This window comes from Lissotriton vulgaris, chromosome 1_1 (genome assembly GCF_964263255.1).
Source record: "Lissotriton vulgaris chromosome 1_1, aLisVul1.2, whole genome shotgun sequence".
Classification (NCBI taxonomy): domain Eukaryota; kingdom Metazoa; phylum Chordata; class Amphibia; order Caudata; family Salamandridae; genus Lissotriton; species Lissotriton vulgaris.
Genome location: NC_141685.1, coordinates 1,147,270,266 through 1,147,284,717, shown reverse-complemented (window position 1 = coordinate 1,147,284,717; position 14,452 = coordinate 1,147,270,266). Strand labels below are relative to the sequence as shown.

Sequence of the window (14,452 nt, the reverse complement as noted above, 5' to 3'; positions counted from 1 at the left end):
CAAAATGTAGTAAAAAACAAAGTTTGGATGCTACTATAGAATCTATTGAAAATTGGTTTGCTTCAAAGCTATACTCTCCAAAATAAGTTGTTCTGAGATGCACTTTGTAGGCCTTGCTGTTTCCAGCTGCCCCCACAAGTGCAAGGTTGAATCTGGACAGCTAAAATCCCCCAGATTTCTGTCCCCATCCAGGCAAGGAACGTTGGTAGTTGCACCAAACCAGCCCTTTAGCATATTATCTTTGCCGCTTGTGCGAAGGGACTGTATTGTGGTTGTCGAATCTTTATAATAAAGTTGCAGATAGCATTTGTATATTTCTACAGTTAGCTCAAAATGCTGTTTTTTATATATTTACCTTTTGCATATTCTACTCCAATATAACCAACCATAGTTCGTCCCCCCTTCAAGTTGTCAGGAAGATGGGGTTGAAGTAAAGAGCCTTCAGTCGGGGAATACTCCAAACAAAGGCACAGCAGAGAAAGATGCTGCCCCACCTAACTAGCAGTTTACCCTTGTGAGGCACCCTTTTCAGTGCACAGTGTGGTGGGGAAACTCTTAGCTTCAAGGGTTCCCACTGTCTCCTTGTGGAAGTAGGACCCCAATAGTCTAATGCACCCAAAAATTTAGATCACTCCAAAATTGAAGGCTTTTATTACAAAATCTCAAATGCAGAGTACATAATATGATATCCGAATAATTTGCAGTCTTAGGTGAACAGAATTCAGAGAAATGAACAGAGTTCCTAGCTGTAAGATGTTCATGAAAATCTCTCTACAAATGGACATAGCCACTAGTAGAACAGGAAAGTCAACTGGCTCCCACCCAACACCTCGGTTTTTTAATACACCTTTCTAGCATTTATAATGAGTAAAAAACTTAAACTCAGCAGTATGACTAATGATGATGCATTTTAGCAAATCTGAGAATGACACGTGATTATAATGAACATAGAACTAGCCCTTATTTACATTAGTCTCCAGCAGCTTCTACGCTTTTGGTATTCAAAGATGCACAACCCATTGTGTTACATTAGTTCAACAATGGCCCATACACCAGTATGTTCTACCAGTCCCACATCAGGAAGCTACAGTGAAAGAACCTTGATGTTGCGTACCAAACACACACACAGTTTCATTCACGATACTTGCACTCAAAGGAAAATAACTAGTTAAGTCACAGTGTCTTGTGCTCTGCGTAGACTAAGGGGAGGGAAGACACGCAGGGGGCATTGATTGGGAAGGGGAAGTGAGCAGAAGCAGCTTGAGCAGTACATCAGTACAACATCCATCTTAATAACTAGCATTGGCATAGCCAATAGGTCTAGCTTTTGGGACCTTATAAGTATTTAGTTACGCAGCACAATATCCTTGGTGCAATAACATCAACTGTTGCATGGCTAAAAGCTTATAAGGTCCCACAGGCCAGACCTATTGCCTATGCCAATGCTTGTTCAGATAGTATGCATAGCGTCCTCCCAAGTTCCTGAGCATATGGAACGATATATCTCACATGCATGCTCTTCGCGTTCGCTGCAGTAATTGTGCACTTGGAATACACTTCTTACGCCTCCCATCTATCCAGGCCATCGAGCGGCCTTCACAAACATTAGTGCACCAAAGTGTTTGTTTTAGAGCAAAAAATGCCACTTGCTTTGATAACTTCACATCTGATATCTAATTCATCGAATTGTAGCGTTCTAATCTAGGACCCTGATCGATACTGTGCCCTTATGCCCCTATTCGGCTATAAATCCATTTATTCCCTATATTGAATAGCTTTCTCTGCCACTTCCTTGAACGCAAATCTAGGTTTAGGGATGCTCAGTGCCCCGGTGTTCACTACCCCCAGTGTCTGTTGATTGTTTTGTTGCGTGCTAATCTAGGACCCTGATCGATACTGTGACCTTATACCCCTATACGGCTATAATCCCCTTGTACCCCTATATTGGCATAACCGATCAAATGCAATATTCAGAAACTCGTCTCTGGCCTCACACGAACAGAGCCACATTTCAGAATCGCTTCCTCTGCCACTTCCTTTGCAGCTAATTAGTGCAATGGATAGCAGAAGTTACTATCTAAGATTCCTAGATTACCACTCCGAGTTCTTCAACAAGATAAAAACTCAGCAACCTGGGAAAGCCCCGCTTGCTATGTTTTGATTAGTAATAGAACTCTAATGAGCACTGATAGACGATCACTTCCTAGTGACATCTTTATTGACGTCTTATGTCCAAAAACTTACGTCAAACAAGGCACCTTTCAGGTATAAATATTACCAACGTTGCCTTAAGCAAAGGCTGAAGCTATCAATGCTGCTGTGTTGCTGTCTGCCGTTGTTTCGCTGAAGCTGATGCTGCCAGCTATCTCGCTGCTGCTGACGAAGCTGTCATGCTGATGATACCATAGCTGCTATCGCTAATGCTATCGCTGCTAACGAGCGAACGATGGTGTGGTGAACTTAGGAGCTGAACAGCCATCCCCTGCAAAGAGCCCAGCAGATGCAAGCTGCCCGCGGGCGCTGCCCCTCCTCGACGCGCTGAGAAGAGACGCTGTCTTTCTCCTGCAGAGAAATCCAGCTCCGGCGTTTCTGGTCTACCCTTGCGGGTGACTGGAATATCGAGTCCTGAGGGAGATACCAGACCTCCATCATTCTATTCCAGAGGTATGGTGTTGACTAAAACCTTAGAGAGAATTCTTGAAGCAAACCTTGGCAAAACCAACTTAACTTAAAGCTACTTACTTACTCCCCTCCCAAGTATTAGGCTTAGGTCAGGTACACTGGGGTAGGCGTAGTTAGAAGCACCAGTTGAGTATTTTAGCCTAATGTATATATGAATGTATATATGTTTTATTCATTTTAAACCATTGTATGGCTAAGAAACCATATCAATGCTTTTACAGTATTATTTCGCAATACTTATCTTACTGTACGTACTTTTTATAATAACACGTCTTGCAATTGTGGCAATTCATTTCTCTTGTACGAGAAGAAAGACTGTTCAATAAATGTTACCCTTTATTGAAAACGCCCGTCTCTCTATTCTCTACATATTGTGAAAGTAAACTGCACAACCACTGACTGAGTAAAATAACTATTGTTTCACACGACCCTAGAGATTGACTCTTGATCTGAGGAGCAAAGTTGTCATGTTGCACGGTTGTTGGAAAACTGAATCCCTTCTTGTCTGTACCAGGGAAGCTGATCACTTCCTATTTCAGTCAAGAAAGTTTCCAGTGACCTCTGAGCTAGTTGGTAACAACCCCAATTAAGTTAAGCATAGTCAGTGGAGGCCTGGAAGATCCACACTTCTACGTCGATACTACTGTTTGTTATTCCAATGTGCAGGGCCTATTGGGAAAATAGGAACTACACTACAGAATCTGGATTTGTGTAATTATAAAAATCTGAAATGTCACTCTGCGGCAGTAAGTGTGGTCTAGCAGTAGCCGATTTCAGAACCTAAGGCCCCAGGCTGGAATCCCGGCTTCGGCGCCTGCTTCAACATCGCGTGATTCTGGGCAAAGCACTTCATCTCACTGTACTTCAAAACGAGTAATATAATGTAGGAGTTGTATCTGTGCGATCCCCACTTGAGGTACACAATCTAGTCTTCCAGCCCCCAGTAATGCAGTCCCCGCCTAAGTATTTTTGAAGCTCTGGGCAAGATGAGAAGTTGTTGGGGCCCCTGTTAGTAACAATTTTGATTTTTGTTACACATCTTGTTTAATTTAAGCCAACAGAAACCAAACAAACTTTTAGAAAGTGTGCACACACAAAAACGTTGAGATGCCCAATTTTCAATTGGCCCATAAAAACGGGCACCCAAAAAACTTAAAATAATTCTAGGCAAAGCAAAACCGAGTCAAAGGCAGTGATAGGCATCAACATGGAGAGAGGTGGAGCTATAGAAATAGAGGTGAACTAGGGAGGGAGTGAGTGTCCTGGAATAGGAATGTAGGGACCCTGGGTAATTGCCCACTTTGCCCTTGTCTTAAAATGTCTCTGAAGTAGTGTACAGTGCCCCTTTACCAGTGCTTAATTTGAGCTGGTGGCTGCTGGTAGGACCCACCCGCAGTAAATTTTGGGGTCCCAACTTTTTTCCCTCATCCTACTTTGACCCAGAACAAAAGAGAAACACATAAAGGGCGGTAAAGAAGAGAATGACAGAAAAACAGTGACAAAGAAAGAGCAGGGTAAAAAAAGAACCTGAAAGTGTGAGTTACAGGGGAAGTGAGTGCCTAGTCGGAGGTGACAGAGAGATGAGGTGGAATCAGAACTCTGCAGCCTCGATATTCAGCACCCCTATCATTCAATAGTGCCAGGTTGTGGTTGCTGAGCAAAACTTTGAGCCCTGGCAGGCATTCCTTTACAAATTGGGTACTTCCAATTCACCCCATGTAATGTATAGCGCTCCGTTATTTCTGAGCTGGTTTGCGCTATATAGAAACCAGTGCACACGGGCAGATTTTCCTTTGTTTGCAAAATAGCAGAAGTGACTTTAGACTTGATTCTGAAAGGTGTAGTGGACAGCCAGGTGAGTTGACCATGTTCACAAACATTTCACAGGTTCTCTCACCAGTGAAACACAAGCACACACTCGTGTGAACAGCTGATGGGTGTGCCATAGTTCACAGGAGAGTGGGAGAAAGGGGTTCTTAATAGGGAAATGTTCCACTGTGGAGGCAAATGCACTGTGATGCGTTTTTAGAGTTCTCTTGGAAATCTATGTCTGATGTAGGTTTTCGGGAGTACCCTGGCAGTCCTTGAGTACAATTCACAAATCTTTTTCTGTGAGTTGTGGCTTATAGGATGCATAGGTGTGACATACTCCTAAATTTCCAGGAGTAAAACAGAATTATTCACAGAAAGCAGCTTTGTGAGTCAGCAGCCTTGAGCACGTCACACCCCAGGCTGCGCTGGAACACAGCTCCACATACAAATGGATTTTGAATCGGCCTGGGTGGTCACGCGTAATTCACATCTGAGGCAGGAGGAAACTCAACTACTCGCAGAAAATTCTTTGAGTTAGGCCTTAAAATCCTGGAGTTAGTCACATCTAAGACAGACCAGCGACTCAGAGAATGAAGTTTGTGAATCAGCCCTTTGTTAACCCAATAGAATTTGGACACCTACACTGAACAGGGGGGTTTCAAGTTTTCCAACCCAGGGTCGGTGAATCAGCTCCAATAATCGGAATCCATTGTAATGGAACACTGATCCCTTTGAAGCCGGTTGGGGCCTCTGTTATAGTTAACACCCCAAAACAGGACTGTGGTTTATCAGAAACCTGGAGTGACAGAACAGCTGAAAGTTATTTTAATAGCTGTAATTTATAGCGTAAAGTACTCTCTCCTGAGTCTAATCGCTTTACAAAATATAGGAATCTGTGTAACAGAAATTGTTCATCTACATTAAAAATCTTTTTATTGACAGTAGAACAAGGAACTGACGAGTCATCCCCGCATGCCAACCTCGGGAACGCGCACCTGTTCCTGCAGCTGGCGCACTAGCCCGGTGCACTATTTTACAGACGGGATAAGTACAATCGTGCCACCACCAGTTGACGCATATATTTCTGCAGCAAATGCACTAGCCCGCTGCAATATTTTACAAGCAGGATGAGTGCACATGTGTCAGCTTCTGGTGATGGACAGGTTCCAGCAGCAGGAGCTCTAACCCGCGGCATTATTTTACAGGTTGGTTGAGTGCACTCATGCCACCTTCAGGTGACAAGCGCATTTCTGCGGCAGGTACACTATCCCAGTGCACTACTTTACAGACCGGATCAGGGCACTCGTGGAATGTCAGCCGCTGCAACAAACTACACGCTTTAAAGATCTGAAGGCGGAAGTGACGTCAATGTAAACAATACGTTGTCGAGATTGAAGCAAGAGAGGAGTAGGTAATGTAAACGCATGATTGAATGAAGTAAGTGTGTAGTGCCTGCCACGGTCCTGTCATTGCCATAGGGCTATCACCCTTGTAGAGGCACTGGATTTCCATGACGTTTCTGTCCCCCCACCCCCTGCACTTACCTTTTGGTGAAAGGCGTGACTGCTGTTGTAGGAAGTGACGTCAGAGGCACCTCTTGGGCAGGGAACAGGCAGTTAGGGGCCAATGCTTACGTAGTAGCGATCTTGTTGTGGGGTCTCACGGGGGTGAAGCTGTCCCTCTGTAGGGTTGCAGTGCGCAGCGCGGGACCCACATGTCGTGATGACTCATTTCACATTACCTAGGGTGATTTAAGTCGGCCCCACTCTTTTAAAGTCCAGACTCAGACCCACCTGTGGTGGGAGAAGAGCTGGGCAGAGGCCTAGCTGCCGCCTCTGTCTTACAGACCAGTGCAACAGCTGTTGATTCCAAAGCACTTCGATGCCGTGGGATAAAAAGCACTGTAGGAACATAGAGCGACACAGGGCTGGTTTAAAACCACTCCTCATGGCCTTTACACGAATAAGATGCACCCGTTTGTGTGTACATTTAGATTGCATTTATATAGCGCTTACTACCCCATTCGAGCTTAACAGCACTATAGCTGACCTGCTTTCCTGCACTTACATCGATGCATAACATGCTAGGTTGGGTCAAAACGGTCTTGGACTTTTTCACCGTTATAGGTGTGGAAGTAAAAAACAAAGCATGCAATGGTGGAGTCAAAGAAAAAAAAAACGAGCCAAGCAAAAGTGTCGAAAAACACCACTAATTTGAAGGCATAAATAGGAGGCATTGCAGCAAAATTCCTTTTTTTTCTTTAAAAAAGAAAACCTCTTTATATATAGGAAAAAAAACACGAATTCAATATGGGATTGGTGCGTTGATAGAGAGGCAAAAAGAGAGCTAGTGAGTGGGCGAGGTGAGAGGCACGTGAAAGTTATTGCGGGCTGTAAGGGTGCCCGCGAGCGATGCACTTAATGAGCCATGACGAGAGAGGAAAGACAGATGGCGCCTCGGCTCGTAACTGTGCGTGTAACCGCATGATGTAGGCCACAAAAAAAGCTGTGGTCGGCTTTTTGAAGCCCACTCACTAAATGTCTTGCCAGAGCAGCGAATGCGCTGGCTCAGGCGAAACCTAAAAATGGTGTCTCATTAAAAATGTAGCCCCGTTAAACACCCTTCTAAATCTCTGTATTTGTTTCAATTCAATATTCATCATCAAAACTAAAATTTATTATAGAACTCCGTGTTCAGACTATTTTGATAGGCAAAATTGCAGATTAAAAAACACTCCCAACACCTCCCCCTCCCCCAACCCCTTATTAGAAAGGATCTTTGGAATGTCTTGGATGAATCCTGAAATTCACATTACTGTGCGGTTTTCATCCCCCTCCCCCTAAATCCCATCTTAAGATGTAGAACAATAATGTATTCCAGTGTGACTACAGCCCCATGTGGCAAACACGCGTGTCACACACCCTCTACACGCAAGAGTGACTTCTACCCATGCGTCATCTATGTCCCACATGGATGGGCTAGAGACTCATTTAAGGGGACCGACAGACTAATTTAAAAAGCCAGTACACAGTTCTATCTAGTAGAGACCAGTAAAGAGTCAAGTTTTGCAACTGCAGTCTTATTGCTGGCACATAGTCGGTGGTCTACAGCCGGGTGAGCTAACAGCCATGCTTAATATGGAGGGTTGACATGGGCGTGCTTTTCCAAACCAAAGAGCTGTGCTGTGGTTAGCATTCCGTTTCCCAGAATACGTGGCACACGTGCTTGGTTGGCAAATGTGGGGTGTTGTCAAAAAATCTACAGTCTCAATTTGTGCCACAGAAAGCCTTCTACATACATACATGCATGATTGTCAGATGTGCGGAAGTAGCTGCTAATTAAACTACATAGTTTGCCATGATGGAACTTGGGGCAAGGGTGCACATTCTCTAGTGCCATGCAGGGAAATTAATAATTTTTAACTGGGTGAGCAAATATGCAAAATGTTAAGAAATTCTGGACTGCGGGCAGATGTTAATTTGTATTATAAGGGTTTCTCTTCTAAACGTCTTATAGATTATTTATATATTTATATATATATATCTATATATATATATATTACCCCTAGCCCCTCCCCCCTCAACTGACAAGCTAGTACTTTAGTTTGTGGCGCTACAATTTGCATTGCTCTGTTCTACAGATTGCTTGAATTGAATGCACAGCAAGGATTCACTTAATTATCAAGCATGATGGGGGAATAGAGGTACAAACACTGGTATTCTGATATCTGAGTAACTTGAAGACTGGCAGTGGTTGGATTAGGTTTAGTGGTCCACTATAGATCCCAACAAATCTACTCACTATTGTGAGTTAGATTTTATCAGGGCGAGCTGTATTTAGGTCCTTACTTTCCCCTTCTGGCAAGCTGATACAGGTGTTCTGTTCACTGACAAAGTGAAGGAACATTATAGATGCCTTTAAATCTTGTCACATTTAGTCTGTGTTCAGAGACCGAGAGCAAAATTAATTTTACATCTACAATTGCTTTTGTGAAATGAAAGGCTGTAGGATGTTTTGTTTTATTATAACACATTTAAATAACTAAAAACTGTACAATCATTTAAAAATAAGTTTCATTATTTTGGAATTGTGTGATGAAAAAAATATTTGAATAGGATGGAAACAAATCAGAACACTTTACTTGGTAATGTGCAAATGATAAATGTTTGATGAAATCCAGTTTCCACAGATTATTGTGTATACACTATATAGTTTTATAAAGAAAACTGCATTTTAGTGGGAACAATTTTGCCCATTTCAATGGAAAATGTGCTCTCTGTAAATGACAGTGCTTAACATATTTATTTGTAGGGATTTTGGGACCCACGGGATGTAAATAGCCAGACCACAGTACTTATGTTCTTGATTGTTTTATTCAAGATATGGGCAGTTCTTATCGACACTATGTAAGGGTGTAATCCATGGAGTCTCAGGGCACTGGTTCTCTGCTTCCAGCTTGTCCAGAGCGGGTCAGGATGATGGAGTCTTTCCTTGGGCTCGAAGTTCTCTGGTATCCCGGGTGTCTGGGCCTCAGAAGGGAAGAGAAAAAGGGTGCAAGACACTGGGTCAATTCACTAGTCTGCCTCTCTGTTATGTGTGCTACCGTCACCAGTCAGTGGGGATGAGGGGTGTGAGGAACATTAAACAAAACCCAGTTCCACTAAAGTGCTCTGCCTCCCACCTCCCCGAATCAAGTACTCTACCTCCCACCTCCCCAAACACCCCACCAGAATGCCCCTTGCAACGGCACTTGCCTGTGGCCGTGGCCCGTTCCTTGGACCACGGCGCCAGGACCTGGGGCGTCTTCTCCTCCTCCTGTCGGCCCACCGGGTTTACTCGCGTTGTATAAGACGTTCTTCTGACTTGGATATTCACTCGCCGGGTCCTCTGCTTGGCTCTCTGCTCTCTCTTCCGCGGCTCCGACGCGGCTCTCTGCTTCTTCCTCCGCGGCTCCAACGCGGCTCTCTGCTCCCTCCTCCTCTGGTCCGACGCAGCTCTCGGCTCTCTCCTCCGCTGGTCCGACGTCCGTCACTTCCTCTCCCACTGGAATACGTCCTCTCCGTTGGTTCTCCTCTCCGTCCTCCAGGTGCTCGGATCTCCTGCCTTCACTGCTGCACACCGTCCGTTCCCAGTCCTCTTATCCTCCTCACTTCCGCAGTCACTCTGCTCCGCCCCTTCCGGTTCGCCTAAGACTAGAGCGCTGGCCCGTTCCTGGTCCGTGCATGATGGCAAAGCGGAAGTCCCTTCCTGGGTAACACCACAGGACCCGTCCTGCTCCTCCTCACATTATCAAAAGTGAGTTTTTAAAGATGAACTGAGAAACATTCCTGTCCCTGCCCTGATGGCAATGCTTTTAGTGAACTAAGAGGCAAGTTATGGATCATGTGTGTCCTATATGTGGGTTAGTTTCTTATTCTACATTGAGCAAATGTTTAGTCTATCAAATCAAACCGAATAGGTGTTTTTGTACAGCAGGAATCCTCAACTCATATTGGAAGGTGCTCTCATATCTCATCATGAAGGAAAATATTTCTGTGCAAAATAATTGCCTAGGAACACATAATAAGACCAGTTTATAGATCAGGTACACTATAGTTAGGTCGAGTAGATTATTCAAGTTACTAGACCTGCAAGTCTGGTAACCTTTTTATGATTTATAGAGGCCTGCTCAATATTGGTTATCACTCTGTCTTGTACAGTGGAGCGTAACCAAGATGGCAGACTGATGAGGTGCGCTTTTGGCTCCATGCACTCCCCGCCTTCAGGCCTCCTCGCCAACAGCCCCGTGGCGCGGTGTCGCGCCCTCAGCTTGAGCACTGTGACCCACGAAAGTGGGGGGTGCACCCTGAGATCAACTCCGGCCCTTTAACATCCACACAGCAATCCACGAGGCTTGACACGGCCTGGATAGGCGGCAGCCTGCGGCTCGGAGACAAGCCAGGGTGGCGGCAGCCGCACATGTCCAATTCCACTGCTCCAGAGAATCAGCCCGCTCGGGGGAAATCCTCGGGAGGCCGAGCGCCTGCCTGAGTCCGCAGGGCAGCTGGACGGCACTTCGACGAACACACTGAGTAGAGTTGGGGACTGCGAGGAGGGAGATTGACGCCGCCCAGTGCTGGCCCTCGCGCTCATCGGCTCCTGGTGACACAATGCATACATATCGACACTGCCCCTATGCAAATGACCCAGCCACTTCTGTGATGGGCACACATATTTTTTTTTTTTTTATTGCAGATACACGGAAAATTCCAGCATTCAAACAGTACTCCAGCTAGTTATCGATGTAGTACACAATAAAAGCAGTAGAGCCACACACAGCCATTTGGCCCACACCCCGAAGGTCGGGCGGCAAATATCGTCAGTAGGCTGGAAATACAAACTCGAAAACAACTGTATGCAACCAAGAATCATGTTAGGCATCTGCTTTTACTTTTTTACCCCTCCCACCCTCCAACATTGCAGTTCAGCAGGAACTAGACAAAATAGTCGCGAAATCAGCAGTACATACACTCCTATTTCCCTCCCCACCCATCTCCTAGCCAAAAAATTGTCTGTCACAGTGCAACACATTTCCAATGCAGCCCCCCCGACACAAAATAGAATTAACTTAACGCTTCCCACCCTACGTACTTCTATCATCGCTCCAACAATGGAATGGCCAAGTCCTGGAGTTCCCGTCTCTCCCATCCAACCCATGGTAGTGCCGCCATTTGGCCCACACCCTTCAAAAAATTTTCGGGCACCCCTTGCCTTATAAGTCACTCTCTCGGCTGCCATGTACAGGTCCAACCTTCTTCTCCATTCCTCCAATCCCGGCGGTTCCGGTGATCCCCAGTATTTTGCAATATCCCTTTTAGCTACTACTAGTGCGAGCACTAGGAAGAGGAGTGGGCGCGGCAGGTCTACCTCATTGGTCATGCCCAGCAGTGCCAGCTTGGGTTCACGCTGGAGTGGGACCTCCAAAACCTCTCCTAGTTCTGTGAAGATGTGCGTCCAGTAAGTTTGGATCTTGTCGCATGTTCAGATAGTGTGAAAAAAATCCCCATCCTGCTGGCAGCCCCTAAGGCAGTGTGCGTCTTCTACTTTCCCCAATCTATGGAGTCGCATCCTGTCATAATAGGTTCTATGGCGCACGTTGAATTGAATGAGGCGTAGTCTGGATTTAATTGCCACTTCCCGGGGATGCATTAACACAATCTCCCAGTCGAAGTCCTCCATGTCTCCCACCTCCCCTTCCCATGTGCGTCGAAGCTTCGCCAGGTCGCCTAACATATTGTTGGTTAAGGTTTTGTAGGTGAGGAAAACCGCCTTCCCCGGGATCCGGTCCTGAAGGAGCCGTCCTTCCAAAGGCGCATATTCTGGGATATCAGTGAGCGGGACGTTCTGTGCTCACCAAGCATGTCGTAGCTGGGTGTATTTGAAGAGCTGGGAATGGTGAAGCCCGAATTCTGTCCTGAGGACCTGAAAGGATTTCAGCTCTCCTTTGGCGATCACATCCCCTATCGTGGAAATACCGATGTCGTCCCATCTCCGGAAGCCACGTAGCTTGTGGAGTTCTGTCAGCCATTGGCAATGCCACAACGGCGTCTGCCGAGAAGGCTTCTTCTCCCATGCGCCTCGTGGCCATGGTCCACGCGTTGAGCGTGAGGGTAGTGGCTGGAAGTAGTGGTGCCCGTCTAGAGCCCCCGTATATATAGTACAGTAGGTTTCTTGACGACAATTTTAGCCTTTCCAGGGCATAGGTTGGGTGATCCGCCGGGGCATGTAGCCACTCATTAATCGGTGCCATGTGTTCCGCCCAATAGTGGGCCTCCAAATTAGGAAGTGAGATCCCCCCGCTATATTGATGCCTTTGGAGCGTGGTCAGGGCCACCCTAGGTTGCTTACCCTACCACAGGAAGGTTCTCAGATCAGAGTGAATTTTAGTAAGTATCGAAGCCGGAAGCGGGTAATATTCATTTTGTAGTGCGTAAAGAAATTTAGGTAGAATGACCATCTTGTACATCGCCGCTCGACCTAGGAGTGTGAGTGGGAGCTGCCTCCAGCGGTCCATGTCTGCCACCGAGTTCAATATAATCCGTTCCAGATTCTTTCGGAACGATAGTCTTATCTAAAGTGACGTATATCCCGGGGTACTGAAAGCCTTCGGTAGTCGTCAATAGTTGTTCAGGCAGCCTAACCCACCGGTCCTCTGCCCGGGGTCATAGAGAATAGATTTGTGCCAATTAATGGTGTGTCCCGCCTGTCTACCGTAATGCCCTAGCTCTCTGAATAACTCCGGTACCGTAGTCTCAGGTTTTGTAATATATAGAAGGACATCGTCTGCATAGAGTGATATCTTCTTAAAAAAACTCAGCCGGGAAACCATTTGGCCCCGGAGTTTTCCCCGATCTCAGTTTGGCTATAGCTTCTGATATGTCGTCAGCTGTAATGTCAGCCTCCAACACCAGGAGTGCCTCAGGAGACAGTGTGGGTAAGTCCGTCTGTGACATGTAATGTGCAGCCTCCTCACACGTTCCTAGATCCCTAGCTGCGTAGAAAAGTTCATAGTGTGAGGCGAATGTTTCAGCAATAGCCGCATCTGAGGTGACTAGCACCCCGTCGGAGTTCCTTATGCCGTCCACCCATCTAGCCGCCCGCTCCTTCCGACTTAGCCACGCTAGGAGTTTGCCCGACTTATCCCCCACATCGTAGACGGTGAAGGGTGGCAAGGGATTGGGTCTTCGCCTCATTAGTAACCAGCTCTCTATATTGTCTTTGGGTATCTAGCAATCTCCTAAGGGTCCCAGTATCCTTCCGGCACTGGCAGTCCCAATCCAAGCCTAGGATAGTCTGTTCCAAGGCTATGACCTCTGCTTGGAACTTACGGTCTGTCCCGTAGGACAGGTTTCATGGCTTCCCAGAAGGTGACCGTAGACTCTACTGTTCCCTCGTTTTCTGCCACATAAGCCTTGATGTCCACCCTTAGGCCGCGCAGAATAGCTGCGTTTTGAAGGTCCCATGTCGCAAGGCGCCAAGAGGGTCCCGAAGCGCCCCGGACGTGACCCGTCTTTACCCATAATGGCAAATTGTCAGATATCCCTCTGGCCTTAAATTCCGCAGTATCGTCCACATTCAAGTACTGTCTGGACATGAATATGTAGTCTAACCTCGAATACCTTGTGGGCCCCTGAGTAGTATGAGTAAGCACACTGAGCAGGGTGTAGCCACCTCCAAATGTCTGTGAGACCCAAAGTAGCTATCTGATGGGCCAGTGCGGTCCGGGTCCCCCCTCTACCTGCCTGCCCTGATCGGTCCAGTCTTATATCCATCACGTCGTTAAAATCACCTCCCATGACTTGGATAGTGTCAGCCGTGTCTAGGAGAATGCTTGCAAGAGCCTTGAACGTACGTGCCTGCAGCTTAGGCGGTGCATAGCCCGAGATTATTGTGTATGTAAGTCTATTCCATGTCCCTTGAACTCCAGCGTACGTCCTCAAAGGGTCTATCCAGGTACGTGTGATGCAAAATGGGAAGTTTTTTTGATAAGGACCGCTACCCCTCTGGAATCGGACGTGTAGCCCGCATGCGCCAGCACTCTGAAACGACCCCTGGCTAGAAAGGCGCAGTGTGTACCCTTAGGCTCACCTCCTCGGAGTGCAATGGGAGGTCCAATTTCTTATCCATCCGGGGCTTTAAACCCTTTGGCCCCCCCTTTTGTGGTAACAACTGACTCCGAAAATTCTCGCCCTCCGGCTCGGCCTGTAAATAGGCCAAAGGCACCTGTGGATGTGCGTGTACTAGATTTTGTGCCATTATTTGATACTGACCTCTTGTTAAATAGAGCCTGGCTTCTCAAGCGTTTCAGTGAGGTCGAATGTCTCTACCACATTCAGTCTAGAGACATAGAGTTGGTGACTTTGTTGGGTGGAAGTCGGGTTTTGAGTATTCAGGTGAAATTTTATTCCCCTATCATAAC

The 14,452-nt window shown here is 46.4% G+C and overlaps 1 protein-coding gene across 1 annotated transcript in view; it reads left to right on the top strand.

Moving 5' to 3' along the window:
- CDK2 (cyclin dependent kinase 2) overlaps positions 1–14,452 on the top strand; it is a 181,770-nt gene that overhangs the window by 34,573 nt on the left and 132,745 nt on the right. The gene's annotated exons all lie outside the window — the stretch shown is intronic.